Source organism: Procambarus clarkii, chromosome 87, assembly GCF_040958095.1.
Source record: "Procambarus clarkii isolate CNS0578487 chromosome 87, FALCON_Pclarkii_2.0, whole genome shotgun sequence".
Classification (NCBI taxonomy): Eukaryota; Metazoa; Arthropoda; class Malacostraca; order Decapoda; family Cambaridae; genus Procambarus; species Procambarus clarkii.
In genome coordinates, this window is record NC_091236.1 from 262432 (window position 1) to 279237 (window position 16806).

A 16806-nucleotide genomic window follows, 5' to 3' on the forward strand; every position below is an offset into this window, starting at 1 on the left:
GTATGTTTATACAAGATGTATGATCTTATCAATATTTATTGATAAGATCATATCAAGAATGTATCAATATTTATTGATAAGCTTTACAAGAATGTAAAAACATCAATGCTTTTTTCTCTTATAAACCTAATGTACCTTGTTGTATATGTATATATATATATATATATATATATATATATATATATATATATATATATATATATATATATATATATATATAAATAAATGTTAGATTAAAAAAATGTATGTTCATGCAGATGTATGATTTTACTAGTATGAATATTCATGCAAGATGTATGGTCTGACCAGCACATAAGTTTTTAACAGTATTCAGGCATGGTTTTCTTTCCTGAATGTGCTTATTCATAATGTTATTTTTAAATAGCTTATGATTAGTGTAGTATGTATATATCAGTACAATTAGGATTATTGACTGTCGGACGTTCTTACTACACTCCCGCGTACCAGCACGCGCCCGGAACTCTGAGAACCTTATAGTAGACACCTGGAACACTGGAAGTTTTATAGACGACATCAAGTACACTGGAAGCTGCATAGGCTACACCAGGAACACTGGAGCTGTATAGGCTACACCAGGAACACTGGAGCTGTATAGGCTACACCAGGAACACTGGAGCTGTATAGGCTACACCAGGAACACTGGAGCTGTATAGGCTACACCAGGAACACTGGAGTTGTATAGGCTACACCAGGAACACTGGAGTTGTATAGGCTACACCAGGAACACTGGAGCTGTATAGGCTACACCAGGAACACTGGAGTTGTATAGGATACATCAGGAACACTGGAAGTTGTATAGGATACATCAGGAACACTGGAAGTTGTATAGGCTACACCAGGAACACTGGAAGTTGTATAGGATACATCAGGAACACTGGAAGTTGTATAGGCTACAGCAGGAACTCGCTGTATAGGATACACCAGGAACACTGGAGCTGTATATGATATACCAGGAACACTGGAGCTGTATTATATACCAGGAACACTGAAGCTGTATAGGATACACCAGGAACCAGAAGAAATCACACACCAGAAGGTAAGGAGACGACCACATTTCGTTCCGTCCTGGACCTTTATCTAGTCGATTGTGATGGGAGCGAGGGAGGTGCAATAAATACATCAACACAATAGACATATCCGACAAACGCCAGAAATGTTTTACATAGTGTGTTTAAGCATTCTGTTCACGCAACGCACACAATATATAACAAATCCGATTTCGTCTGTTTGAATAAATAAATAGAGAGGTAATTTAATTATATATGTAAATGGAATGTTTAAGAATGGGAATGTATAAGAATGTGAATTTATATGAATGAGAATGTAAGAATAAGGGGAGAAAATAAAGAAAGAGAGAAAGGTAAAGGTTTATGTTAGGTTGTTTTTGTTAGAAAGGTTAGAACATTTGAGTTTGTAGTGTGAGAGGTAAGACTCAACAGCAACGAAGCCAAGACTGCTGCTCTGCAGCACGAATGCTGTTAACTATACCCTTTCACAGTACATATTCAAATTCTCTAACATATCTAACAAACGTGACCTAACATAAGCCTACACCTCCCCTATTTTTTTTTTGTTCCCCACATTCTTACATTCCCGATCTTATACCCATTATTATCCTCGCTTTACACCCTATTATTACACCCAACCCATGCGTACCTTTCGCGTTGCTCTTACATTCCTCTTGGAATTTCCTCCTCTTCACCTCTCCTGTCTTACTTAATGTCCGTGCCTCGCTCACTCCCATCAGAATCACTTATCAGTATCGAGGAATACGGACACTTACCAGTATTTAGGAATACGGACACACTCTAATTTTAATGCCGAGGTCGCTCACGTGAGAGAGAGATAACTGCGGCCAGAACGCCAATCCCTGGACCTAGATTCAGGAAGCTCTGTGTATTTCTTCGTAAGTGGGTTTGCTACGAAGGTTCATTATATTTTTAATTTAAATAACTGCATCAATATTTTTACAGCTGACAGGATTTGTTTTACCATACAGGTGCATTATTTGTTAAAAAAAAAATTGGTTTATTGTTACACACAATGGTGCTACATAGCCTTCCCAGCTTGGTGCCTTCTTTTAATACTTACTGATTACAAAAAAAATAATAAATACATTTTATTCAGGAAAAGTACATACAGTTGATTTACAAACATAATGTTGGATTTATAGGCAGAGCTAGTACATACAATACCTAAAGCCACTAATACTCATAGCATTTCGGGCAAGATGTGGGGGAAAAAACAGACTAAAACTTAATAGTAATCGGGATTAGGTATAAATTGTGTTGAAAGAAGGAATAAAAAATACAAAAAGGGGGGGTTAACATAGCATAAATCAGCAATTGCACATGTTGGTGAACAGCGTTGTTTAAAAAAATAGCAAGACTTGGGTTGACATTTAGGAGGTAAGTTAGGTTACATGGAGTTAATTAAGCAGTACTTGGTTTAACTCTTAAACTGGTTGAGAGAGGTACAGCCTTTGACATGATTCGGGAGGTCATTCCACATTCTGGGTCCCTTGATTTGTAGAGCACTTCTAGTTTGGTTACACACAGCCAAATTGTGTAACAGGAAGAGGTCTTGGACACAAATTTGTTCCATGCTAAATGTAGAGGAATCAGCTGAGTATTCCTCAAATAAAATAATTTGCCTCAGCTTATAAGGTAAATAAAATAAGCATTTCTCAAATAAGTAGCTGCCTCACCTCACTGCCTTACTGCTACAAATCCTTCCCGGCATGGTGCCTTCTTTTGATAATTACTTGTTCAACACCCAAATTGTAAAACAGGAAGAGGTCTTGGACCCCTACTTCCCTCTCTCTTTTTTAATAGTCTATATAGTCATAATTATAGCTTTAAGTACTCAATGAATAAAGTTTTTGACATTTTTACCCTTCTCCTTACCTAACATCATTTGTGCAGCATATTTTTATTTTATGTCTCACCCAGGTTTAATTTCAAAATAAAACCAAACTAAATAAATTAGAAATGGGTATGTATAGCTAAGGTACACCCTTACTAATAGGTGAACAGGGGCATTTGGTGATAGTAAATGATCCCATCAGGCAGGACTCATCACCTTCTCTCATATTTCATGTTCACCAGTGTTTATTTACTTAATAACTACGGGTATAATATCTTGCTATTATAAAACTAATTCTACTATCATAAAAGACATATTTACTTTAAGTTTCAAGCAGAGAATGCATATATAGCTAACACGAAGGACTCCTCTTCACTAAATTCAGTTTTTATAATCTTTTGTTTATGTTCCAAAATCTTAAAATCGATCCCAGTGTTATGTAGTAGAGAAAAATTGAGTTATATCCAGTTTACGTAAAGCTACGAGTGGTCGAAAGCACACTTAGATCCCGGAATGAACTTACGAAGGTTTTTTCACTTAATGTAGCTACCTGAATACCGCCGTAGGCGCTAAGAAGGAAAACATTCGTAGCTAAGAAGAAAAACCTTCGTAAGTACCTTCCTGAATCCGGCCCCAGGTCACTAGCCTCCCGCTCTGGAGGACTCACTCTGCAAGTCTTTTGCACATATTATGTTCAGGCAGTCAGATCAGTGATCGATTATGCAGCACCGGCGCTCACAAGACCATCACAACTAACCTCCACAGGCGGTAAAGTTTGCAACACTCCGTTTTTAGGGCGCCTGACAGCTGAGTGGACAGCGCTTCAGCTTTGTAGTCCTGAGGTTCCGGGTTCGATCCCCGTTGGAGGCAGAGACAAATAGACAAAAATAATTTTTCACCCTGATGCCCTTGGTACCCTGCAGTAAATAGGTACCTGGGAGTTAGACAGCTGCTACGGGCTGCTTCTTGGGGGATGTGAAACAAACGGGAGACCTGGTCGAGGACCGGGGTCGCGGGGACGCTAAGCCTCGAAATCTTCTCAAGATAACCTCAAGATGACCCCTACTAAACATTGGAGAAAAAAACGAAAATAAGAAATTCTTAAATTAATTCCACATTTGTTTTTCACATAGGTTCAAGACCAACAGATTTCAAAATATTTTTACACAAATCGTATATGATAACTAATAAAAATATTTACACAATATATATATACATTTCTGTGCTGAGGAACAACCCTCAGTCACCCCAGGATTAGGCATTCTAGAAAGTACATCTGCTACTACATTTTACTTTCCTGGAATAAGTTTAATGACCAGAGTGTATTCTTGCAACAGTAAAGACCACCTTAATATCCTCTGATTGCAATTCTTCATGCTAGCAATAAATGTCACGGGGGTTGTGGTCATTAAACACTTCAACAGTAATGGCTGTAACATAAATGTCTAAATATTTAACAGCTAGTAATAATGAATAGCTTCTTTCTCTACTGTGGAGTAATTCTGTTGACAATTGGCGAACCTTTTAGGGTAGTAATGTATTGGATGATTATTTCCATCATCATCCTCTTGCATAGTACAGAACCAGAACCCCAGTCCGAAGCATCCATATATACTTTGAATGCCTTAGAGTAGTCACGAGTAGCTAACACTGGACCAGATGACAACATTCCTCTTAATTTAGTAAATGCATCCCGACATTCCTGAGACCATCTAAACTTCGCATTTTTACATAGAAAGTTCGTCAAAGGTGCTGCAATTGCTGCAAAATTGTTACAAAACTTACTATAATATGCACACATACCTAGATATCTTTGCACCTTCTTCTTGCTAGACAACACTGGGTGCCATAATATATAATTAATTTTATTCTTGAGAGGTAACACCTTCCCATTTCCCACTTCATATTCTCAATAACATATACTAGCTCTAGCTAAAGTACCTTTATGCAAGTTTACAGTTAAATTAGCCTCCTTTAAGCATTTTAATAGTTTAGCTAAGCCTTTCATATGGTCCTCCCAATTATTGTGATCAATTACAATATCATCCAAGTAAGCACTACATTGAGGTAGGTCTTAACCCTAAGTTCATAACACGCTAGTAAGTTGCTGGGGCATTTTGCAACCCAAAAGGCCTTGCAGTGAACTCATACAATTCATCTGCAATTACAAATGCACTCAGCTCCCGTGCTCTTGGTGTTAAAGGAATTTGCCAGTACCCTTTTGACAAATCTGGTTTGGTCACAAACATGGCTTCACCAACACTGTCTATGCAATCATCTAATCTAGGTATGGGAAACCTATCGTCTAAAGTCATAACATTTAATTTCTGTAGTCGATACACAACCTATGAGTTCCATCTTTCTTTGAACTAATATACAAGGATTGCTCCAACAGCTGCTAGGTCTCACCAATCCATGTTGAAACATGTAGTCAAGTTCTTTCCGGACGAGATTCAACTTTGCAGGGTTGACTATATGGGTGTGACTCGACTGGTTGGTTGTCTCACCTCGATGTCATGGTGAATAACTGTAGTCTGAGTGGGAATATCGCCAAAGATGTCTGCCTGAGACGTCAGCAACTGCTCCAAGTCCTGCTTCTGCTCTGATGACAAATGTTCCACCAACTTCTGGATGTTAAACAACCACTCCAAATTGCTAAAAAATAGGTACACGACCATTAGGTACAACATTATCAAAATCCTATTCCCCATTATTCTCGTTCACATGGTTTACACTAAGCACTTGGTTGATATTGGTAGTTTCTTTCTGTGTTAGTTTCATTTTATTTACATGTACTACTTACTAGCGTAAATTGAGACGCAGACCATCCCAAACCCGAGGAGAACCTCAGGGATCAAAGTTGGTCTATGTCAAAAGTGGGTGGGGAGTCCGTAGATTGGGATGGGTGGCGTCACAGGGGACGTTGTGTGTCGCGGTGTTAAAAGGAGGGTGTATGGGTAAGATGGTGAGGGGGGGGGTAAGTATGGGATAGGTGTACATCAACAAAGGTAGAGAGATAGTGGGGAAAGGATGCTTGCACATGAGGCGGTATGGACGACATCCCCTGGGACGTTGAGGGTCGCTGAGGGTAAAAGGCGGTAGTAGTGAACTGAACATGTGGGCAATAGTAGTCGTAGTAGTAGTAGATGAATGTGTATGAGTATGTGCCGTAGAGTTAATCGTGTGTAGATATATAGTTAAATAAGAGTATGTAAGAAGAATATGTTGACTTAGTCTTAGACGCAGAGAACTTGAAGCCATGATCGGTGGCCCAAAACGACACGGCATAAATCGCAAGTTGAAGCCGCCGTTGAAGGAGAGGCGAATGATCACCCTGACAGCAAAGGGTAAGATCATCAACATAGAGAGCAGAGAAGACGCCAAAAGGAAGAGAGGAAAGAAGACCGTTCAGGGCAACTAGAAAAAGAGTAGTGCTCAGAACACTATCCTGGGGTACACCCTTATACTGCTGAAAAGGGGCAGAGAGAGTGGTACCAAGCCGCACATAAAAGAAACGACGAGATAGGAAGCTCTGGAGGAAAAGAGAGAGATTTCCACGAAGGCCAAAAGAATGAAGTTGAGACAGAATATGATACCGCCAGGTAGTGTCGTAAGCCTTTTCCAGGTCAAAAAGGACGGTAACAACGGAGGTCTTTGCAGCAAAAGCAGTACGAATATAGACCTCCAAGTTCACCAGGACATCCATTGTGCTGCGGCACTTACGAAAACCAAATTGAGAAGAAGAGAGGTGGTGATAGTGTTCTAAGAACCACATCAAACGAACGTTGACCATACGTTCAAAGAGCTTGCAGACACAACTCGTGAGGGCAATAGGGCAGAAGTCCTTGGGGGATGACCCGAGAGACCCTGGTTTCCGAACAGGGAGGACAACAGCATTGAGCCAGTCTTCAAGGACTGACGACGACTCCCAGACCCGATTGTATAGACTCAGTAAACACTGAGACGTGCACGGAGGGAGATGGCGAAGCATTTCATATTGAATACTATCGGAGCCCGCCGCCGTAGAACCGCAAAGAGCTAGGGCAGACTGAAGCTCAGAGAAAGAGAAGGGATAATTATAGGGAAGGCGAAGATAAGTACAGAAATTTAAGGGATGAGATTCAAGAATAGGCTTACGAAGAGGGAAGGATTGGGGAAGATGGGAACCAGAACTAACAGATGAAAAATGGGAACCCAGTTCGGTCGCGACCTGCAACGGGTTCGCCACAAGAGCACCATGCAGGCGAAGGACCGGTGAGACATCGGGAACGAACTTACCCGCAATCAATCGGATACGCTTTCAGACCAGTGGGAGAGGAGTTTCGGACGTAACGGTGGAGACATAAGACGCCCAGCAAGCACGTCTAGCCGCACAAATGGTCCTACGGGCCACCGCACTCGCCTTCCGAAACAAAAGAAAAGACTCAACCGTCTGCTGGCGGCGATGTCTCTTCCAGGCTGCACGCTTACAGCGGACAGCCCGAGCACAGTCCACATTCCACCAGGGAACGCACTTCCGTGTTCCCCGAGAGGAAGAGCGAGGAATTGAGTGGAGGGCAGCGTCAAAGACAGTGTCATGAAAAAGAAGCAGGGCGCGAGGGAGAGGCAGAATGGAGAGGTCGGAAATAGTAGTATGGAGAGTAAAGAGGCGCCAGTCTGCCTCGGCAAACCACCACCTAGGGAAGGAGAGAGGAGGGTGAAAAGAGAAAAAAGTAACAAGGATAAGAAAATGATCACTGCCATGGAGGTCATCAAGGACCCGCCACCCGAAATGTAAGGAAAGGGATGACGGGCACAGAGAATGATCGAGACAAGACAGAGAGTGAGTCCGAGAGTCCAAATGAGTGGGCTCATCAGAATTAAGAAGGGACAGGGAAGAAGAGAGGATGAAAGATTGAAGGAGGCGACCCCGGGTGTTTGTCAGCACATCACCCCAAAGGGCACGACGACAATTGAAATCACCCAGCAGGAGCAGACTCCAGCAAGGGAGTCTACTAGGTGTTTAAGTTCATTGGGAAGAGAAAGTGGGACAGTGGGGGGGAGATAAATGGAACAAACCATGTACCATCTACGCACAAAGACACGGGCAGCAGAACAGTGGGGAGGCGAGGAAAAAAGTAAGAGGACAAAGGGAACATCGGAGCGAATCAGGAGAGCAGAAGAATTATGGGCCCCAGCTACACCGGGGGAAGGGGAGAGAAAATAATAGCCACGGAAGCGACAAGAACGAGCACCAAGCATCGGCTCCTGGAGACAGACACAAAGGGGCGAAAACTGTGAAATGAGAAGATGGAGGTCAAGGAAATTGGCGTAATATCCACGGATGTTGCATTGAAGAATAGACATCGGCAAAGAGAGACAGGAGAGCAACAGAGAGCAAAGAAGAAACAAAGGTGAAGAAGGAACACAGCACACTAAAAAAGTACAGAGTCAGGATCAGGGTCAGCGAAGTCAGGGTTAGGGGGCATGGGTAAACTGAATAAAGAAGGAGGGAAAGAAGCGGGAGGACAGACCAGAGGTGGACGAGCAGGGTCTGGAGGAGGAGGAGGGACAGAAAGATGGGAGCGCACCTCAGCAAGGGCAGTAACCGAGATGGAACCGGGGCTAAAGAAATCCCCCCACAGTAGGAACAGGGGCTCCACCCCTGAAGCGGGAGGGGGAGGAGCGATAGAATCAGAGATAGGGGGTGAAGAAGAAAGTGAAGCCTTCTTACCGACCGGGGAGGAGGAAGGAGAGGAGCCAGGTTTCTGCTTCTGACTCAAAGAAACAGGCGTCCCAGCAGCAATGTCCCCAGCAGCAGCAGCAATGGGCAACAGACTCCAGCGTCTCAGTAGGAGAAGAAGAGCGAGAGCGAACAACACGACCACCAGGAGAGCGATGGACATCAGCCCGCACAGTCAGGCGGTGTGGAGAGCCAAGAGACGGAGGAGAATGACGGGAAGGAGGACCAGAAAGAGAGGAGAAAGAAGACACAGGAGACTTGACAGACTGGGTAGAAAGAAGGGGAGCCCTAGACAGAGAACCAGGAGGGGGACCCTCTGGGACAGAATGGAGGGAAATAGGGAAGGTGGTGGTGGGCGTGTCCGGGTCTAAGGCTTGGAAACTGTTGTGAGACTGAGGAAGGTGGGAAGGACGAGGAGAGGAAGAGCGGCCCACGTGAGCAAAGGAGTCGCCAGCGAAAGAGGGGAGACGATGAACTTGGCGCCGAGCCTCAGGAAAAGACAAACGGTCCCGGTGCTTCAAATTGAGGACAGACGTCTCAAGTTTGTAACGAATACATGTACGGGAGAAGGTAGGGTGGGCCTCACCGCAATTGAGGCAGCGGGCCTGGGGAGAAGTGCACTCCAACTTAGAGTGACCCTCGCCTCCACGCAGGGGACAGAGAGAGACAGGACTAGAGCATTTGAGGGCACCATTCCCAAACCTCCAGCACTTACTGCAGAGCAGAGGTGAGGGAATATACTCCTGAATGGAGCATCTGACACCAGCAAGAATGACAGAGGGCAGAAGGGTCCTACCATCAAAGGTAACCTTCACAACCCGAAGGGGCAGACGGCGATGACCACGAGGGAGACGAGTAAACGTATCCACCTGGAGGACAGAATGACCCTGGGCCTCGAGGATATGCTTGATATCTTCGTGGCAGTCCTTGAGATCCCTAACACCGGTCGCAACATGGTGCGGGAGGAGAACAGTGCCAACACTGGCATTCATCCGAGCGTTCTTCGAGACCCGAACAGGGGGTCTCGCCAAGGCAGGATAAGGCGGCCAAGCGGGTGGCCGCATCCTGAGAAGAAGCAGCAACGACATGGGTACCAAGACGGGTGGGGTTGAAGGTGACAGAGGCATCTACGGAATCGACAAGATGCCTATGAAGGGAAAAATCGTCAAGAGGAGTTGAATCCAAAGGATGGAGGTCAAAGTACTTATTCCACGTAGCAGGACCAAACAAAGCATGGAACGAATTAGTATGGGAAGGGAGCATACGAGAGCGGCCATGGCGGGGACGACGATGAGAACCTGTAGAGAGAGACGGGTCAAAAGGCGCAGTAGTCACAAGAAGAGATGGAGCCGTGCAAGGGGACGAGCCGGTCACCACAGCAGGCTTGGGGCTCAACCCAACCATAAAGGAGGGAGGGGAGCAGGGAGGAAGAGTCCGGTCTGGGCCTAAACCGGGTCCTGTAGTGTGGACTACAGATCCTGGTCTTCCAGGACGGTCCGACTCAGGGGCCTGGTCGCCCATCCCATGAGCCTGAGTAAGAGAAGTCAAGTCGTCATCCATGCAGCAAACCAATATCTAAAAAATGGGACCTGGAACCAAGGGATACCACCTACCAAGGCAGCCAGGGAGGCCGAATGCGTGTCAGTGCTGGAACGGTGTGTCGTCCCCAGCGGTGCTCCTCCTTTTCAACAGGGAAGTCCTACTACTTCGTCCATTCTCCCAGACTGGTGCTAAGACCAACCAACCATCCACTCAGGGCGGCCTCTCACTGGCGACCCCTCCAGCGGGTGATGGCTCGCAAGGCCCCTACATGGTACCCTTCAGCACATACACCACCCAAAGAGGGGGCAGAAGAGGAGGCACAGGCAACCTACACCGGTCCCGGGGAAGTGTACGTGAGCCCCTCACCACGGCAAGGAGGCACCACAGAGGGGGTCCCGCGCAGGAATGGACTGCGTTCGCGTTAAGGAGGTGTCATGTGTCGCACCCTCCTCTCACCCCCTCTACCATGCAGGTGACAGTCCTCAATTACTCGACAATTCCCCACTTCACATTTCCCCAGTCCGCCATAAACGAGGTAAACACATTGTATATATGTCTTTGTATTCATATCTAATATTGTCTATAGCCCAAGGTAGAGATCTTTTTTTTTTATTCCCTTATAATTTCGCTTGAACTCTCAGGTGGACTTGACCTTGGACGCTTGAACCTCCTCGTAGCCGTGAATGTGTCATTGTTCTTTCCCAAAGGTGAGCCATGACCTCAACATACAAATTCAAAGCACTGAGGTGTTAGCAGAGTAAACATAACATCTCCCCCTCCCTAACCAGCTGACACCCTCATCTCCCCCCTCCAGCCTCGCCTCAAAGGAGGAGTGCATAGTGGACCACATAGCAGGGCTTACCATATAGGTATGTAATGCATGCCTGGGCAGGGAGTGAGCCTTTGTGGGCGGCTCACCTCTTTGGAGTTTGACACATAACTGGGCTAAATGAGGCATTACCGCACAGCACAACCAAGCAGGCCCTCCCCCTCCTCTCCCTACACCTAGCACTCAAATCTGTTTACTTTCCCCCTCCGAGGTTGTGGGCCTTACACGTGTTTCTCAGTATTCATAACAAATAATAACTATAGCCTGAGGTATAGATCTTTTAATTTCGCTTGGACTCTGAGTAACGAGCCTCATTGCATACTTTCTTCAAAGTATGCAAAGTACCTTCAACTTTCTTCTATCTAATCAAATCACAGCCCGCACCTAAATAGCATTTAGCATCAGTCAGTAAAAGCAGTCACTCAGGTAAAACCAGTAGGCATTTTTACTGAATGTGGGAAACACAACTTCTGAAGCCGAATTGAGATGTGTAGAATCTTTAAAACTAAGGCTACATGGAAAAAATACTTTCCCCAAAAATGGTATGTTTTACATTGAATAAAGAAACACACACACCTCCTCATGAATGAATTAATTTACATAAAGTGAAAAGCCGCTGCATTAAGTTTGCATTGAATAAAAAAACATCAGCAATGTTTTACCTCGCTATATTTCTCTCGTTTATACAAAGTAAATAACTGGATGAGATATGAAAACAGAAGTTGCATGTTGTGAGAGTTTTGTGTGGACTCTGGAGATATGATCACCACATAAGTTTCTCAAAGGAATGATTAGCTAGGTAAAGACGGGTTATTTAATACAAGACATCCATGCAGTAGCGAGATTCTCTTTAATGGCATGAAACGTAATTGACGGTTTATGCACGTGTCAATGAAAATTAAGATGTGCAAAGATGTATTGGAGTGCTATTTTAGCCAAGAAATTATACAAAAATTATGTTTATTGACTAGTGAGGGGCAGAAGAAGAGACTATGAGATATGGGCTGTGATCACACAGTTAACAAAAAAAAAAAAAATAGAATTTGTAGGTAGTGATCACGTCTCCCCAAACTCTTCTGTCTTCCATCGTGGTGTGGTGCATATTTCACAAAGTCTTTCTTCCTAACTCACCCTTCTTAGTTCATAAACTAGTGGCACACTTTTGTTTAAAACTTAATTTACACACTCGATATGAAATGTGAAAAACTATATCTGTACTCATTATGTTAGATGTGTTGAACTGCTTAAAGATAACTTATTTGCTAGAAAAAACTTATAATAGTTTTAAAGCCTGTGAAGTATTTACTTTGCTAACAGCGGAATGCTTGGAAGTTGTATGTGGGGAACATGGCTCGCCTAAGGGAGAGAGCGAACGGGGACTTAAACCTAGTCGCGGGTGGAATAGGCTGGCATCTGTGCTTTTTCCAATGGAGTCCTGACAGTCTTCCTTCGGTTAATGTAAAACTTAAGTCTCCAAACCTAGCAGTGCGTTTGTGAACTGGTTCACTACTCAACATATGATCAGAAATAATACTAAAGGCTTTTTGCACAGAACAACGGGTCTGGGAAGGGTGGAGCGATAGTTGATGGTAAGGGCTGTGGAGGGGGTGGGAGGGGAGTTTTTGAGGGTATGATCATTGCCATTACCTCCCCCCCATCTCAGTACACCTCAAACCTCCACCCCAGATGTGTGTAATGGCGAAGCTTCCAGGGTTAGATCTAAAATTACATATATTCCTATTCCATTTTCCTACGTGGTTTGGTGGAGGTGCTCCCCATCCTGTTCCCATCTGCATCTTCCAGCTTGTCCATAAAAGTGTCACAAAGATCCACTTCACAATTTGATCTTTTAACCTCTATTTTTATCTCGTAACATACATTATTGGAAGTTTCTGATTAGTGAGACTCTGATTTTGACTGGGTCACGGCACATGCTGGGTACATTACCTTGTCCTCAGGATCTGTCCGTGCCTTAATCATCTCTGGCTTAGTTAACATTATTGGGGGGTCATCTCTTTTAACTCGATTACCAGCAAGATCGTCCCACAAGAGTGAGGGGCAATGATGAACCAGCTAGACTCGACTTGATATTCATCCTGAATGAGTCAGAAATAAGGGAAGTCAAAGTTGAAGCCCCCATAGGAATGAGTGACCACAGTGTACTGACCTTTGAGTACTTGGTGGAGGTAGGGATAACCTATCGAAGGATGGGATCGGAGGGAAAAAGACTGAATTACCGAAGAGGAAAATATGACGAGATGAGGAACTTCCTCAAGGGAATACCATGGGAAGCAGAACTTAGAGACAAGAATGTGCAGGTTATGATGGATTTTGTCACCCAGAAGTGTCAGGAAGCTGCAGACAGGTTTATCCCCGTCCAAAAGGAGAAAAACGAAAAACAACAGAAAAACCCATGGTTCAACCAGGAATGCAAGGTAGCGAAACAACTGAGTAAAAGAACATGGAGAGACTACAGAAATAACAGAACACCAGAGAGCAGGGAAAGATACCAGAGGGCCAGAAATGAGTACCTCAGAGTGAGGAGGGAAGCAGAGAGACAGTTTGAAAATGACATCGCGAGTAAAGTCAAGACCCAACCAAAGCTGCTCCACAGCCACATCAGGAGAAAAACATCAGTGAAGGAACAGATGTTGAAGCAGCAAAAAGGGGAAAACAGATACACAGAGAATGACAAGGAGGTGTGTGAAGAACTCAACAAGAGATTCCAGGAGGTCTTCACAATAGAACAAGGAGAAGCCCCTGCACTAAATGAGGAGGCGGCAAACCAAGCAACCTTGGAGGAATTTGGCCTCACCAGTGATGAGGTCAAAAGGTGTCTGCTGAAGCTGGATGTGACAAAGGCTGTTGGGCCTGACAGAATCTCACCATGAATACTAAAGGAAGGTGCAGAAGCACTAAGTGTGCCACTCTCTATGGTGTATAACAGGTCACTGGAAATAGGAGACTTACCAGAAAGTTGGAAGACAGCTAACGTGGTCCCAATATACAAGAAGGGTAACAGGCAAGAGGCACTGAACTACAGGCCAGTTTCCTTAACTTGTATACCATGCAAGGTGATGGAGAAGATCATGAGGAAAAGGCTCGTAGAGCATGTGGAGGGAAATAACTTTGTAACGCCCCACCAACATGGGTTCAGGGATGGTAAATCGTGCCTCACAGGTTTAATAGAATTTTATGACCTGGCAACAAAAATTAGGCAGGAAAGAGAAGGGTGGGCCGATTGCATTTTCCTGGACTGTCAGAAACCCTTTGACACAGTACCCCATAAAAGGCTGTTAAAAAAGTTGTAGCATCAGGCAGCAGTAAAAGGGAAGGTGCTCCAGTGGATAAGGGAGTACTTAAGCAACATGAAACAGCGAGTAACGGTGAGGGGAGAGACATCAGAGAGACGAGATGTCACCAGCGAAGTCCCATAGGGCTCAGTACTTGGACCCATCCTGTTTCTAATATATGTAAACGATCTTCCAGAGGGTATAGACTCATTCCTCTCAATGTTTGCTGATGATGTAAAAATTATGAGAAGAATCAAGACGGATGAAGATAGACAGAGACTACAGGATGACCTGGATAAACTGGAGGAATGGTCTAGAAAATGGCTGCTAAAGTTCAACTCAGGTGTAAGGAAAGTGTAAAGGTGATGATAAAGGTGGTGGTGAAATTAGGCGAAGGGAGCAGGAGGCTGAACACAAGGTATCATCTGGGAGGTGAAATCCTGCAAGAGTCAAATAAAGAGAAAGATCCAGGAGTTGATATCACACCGAACCAGTCCCCAGAGGCCCACATCAAAAGAATATCATCAGCGGCATAAGCTAGACGGGCCAACATAAGAACTGCCTTTAGAAACTTGTATAAGGAATTTTTCAGAACCCTGTATACCACTTATGTAAGACCAATCCTTGAGTATGCAGCTCCAGCTTGGAGTCCATACTTAGTTAAACACAAGACAAAGCTAGAGAAGATTCAGCGGTATGCCACCAGGCTCGTCCCGGAACTGAGAGGAATGAGCTACGAGGAAAGGCTAAAGGAGCTGAACCTCACATCCCTGGAAAACAGAAGAGTAAGGGGAGACATGATAACCACCTACAAAATTCTCAGGGGAATTGACAGAGTGGACAAAGAAACTCTTCAGCACGAGTGGAACACGAACAAGGGGACACAGGTGGAAACTTAGTACCCAGATGAGCCACAGAGACGTTAGAAAGAATTTTTTCAGTGTCAGAGTAGTTAATAAATGGAATGCACTAGGAAGTGATGTGGTGGAGGCTGACTCCATACACAGTTTCAAAAGTAGATATGATAGAGCCCAGTAGACTCAGGAATCTGTACACCAGTTGATTGACAGTTGAGAGGCGGGACCAAAGAACCAAAGCTCAACCCCCGCAAGCACAATTAGGTGAGTACAAGATTACCCCGCAATTAGATCAGCGCTAGCAACTGGTAATTTAGGACTAACACCTACCAAACTTTTGCCTTTAATAAAATCACATTCAAGGTTTACTTCCCTCAGGAGTACAGTTTGGAAATCTCCAGTGATTCCCTGTATAATTATTACCTCTCCAGTCTCTGTAGACTGAATATATTGTAAAACACTCACTAATAGTAAAGACTGGAATGCTCCTGTATCCCTCAACATTTTAACATCATGCCACAAACCATTTGCACACTGTAATTTCCCATTTGATATAAAATCTCCAAAATGATTTATAGCAAGTACTTTTTCCCTTCATTATTTTTGCTACACATTTGGTTTTCCTCCCCCTCACATACTGAGTGCCATAGGCCTCTTTTCTGGGTGAAGAAACCAACAACTCTTCAACATGACACTTCCTATGGCAGTAGGAACACTGTTTCAACTCTGGGTAAGGTTTATTACTGGTGTAAACCTCTTTGGGTTTCACATTACTTCCTTTACCACCTGGCACCTTTGAAAAAGTTTTTCCTTGACCTGCTGTTGGGTTCTCGAGATCTGACGAAGAAGTTTAGTGCTTGACCAGATCTTTGTCTATTTGAATGAGTTTCATTTTTGAAAGTTACTTTATGAATCAACTCGTATTCATCTGCCAATTTATCCAATTCATAAATATCACTGGGTAATTTGTCTGCCAAATATAAAGCCACTTTAGAAGGTATGCAAGATAAAAATTCTTCTACCAAGAATAAATTTTTAAGAGAGTCCGGATCCCAGGATTGTTTCAGCAACCATTTATTAAATATATTATATTTCTCGTCTCAGTTGTCTAAACTTTTGTCTATAAGCCTCAGAAACAAGTTGATAAGCAGTAATGATGGCTGCCTTTACCTTGTCATAATCAAAACTGTCACTCAAATTCATAGCTGCAAATATCCTCTGTGCTTTTCCCACCAACTGATCTTGCAGAAGAGATACTCATTGTGTTTCAGACCATTCCATACTCTGTGCGAATTTTTCAAAATGAGTAAAGAACTGGTCTGGGTCTGTCTCACAGAATAGAGGAAACTTGACATTTTTGTTAACCGTTAACTAATCAGGTGCTCCTAAGTCAACCACACCGGTATTTTCTGATCTAATTCCCAATTCTGCAAGCCTAATCTCTGACTACCATTTTTTCTGAGCTTGCTCTACTTCTAACCTCTTCATGGATAGTTCTTGCTCTGCCTCTAGCCTCTTCTGAGCTTGTTCTGCCTCTAGCATCCTTTGAGCTTGCTCTGCCTCTAGTCTCTTCTGAGTTTGCTCTACATCTAGCCTCTTCTGAGCTGGTTCCACTTCTAACCTCTTCATAGCTAGTTCTCGAGGTTGTTCTGCCTCTATCCTCTTCTGAACTTGTTC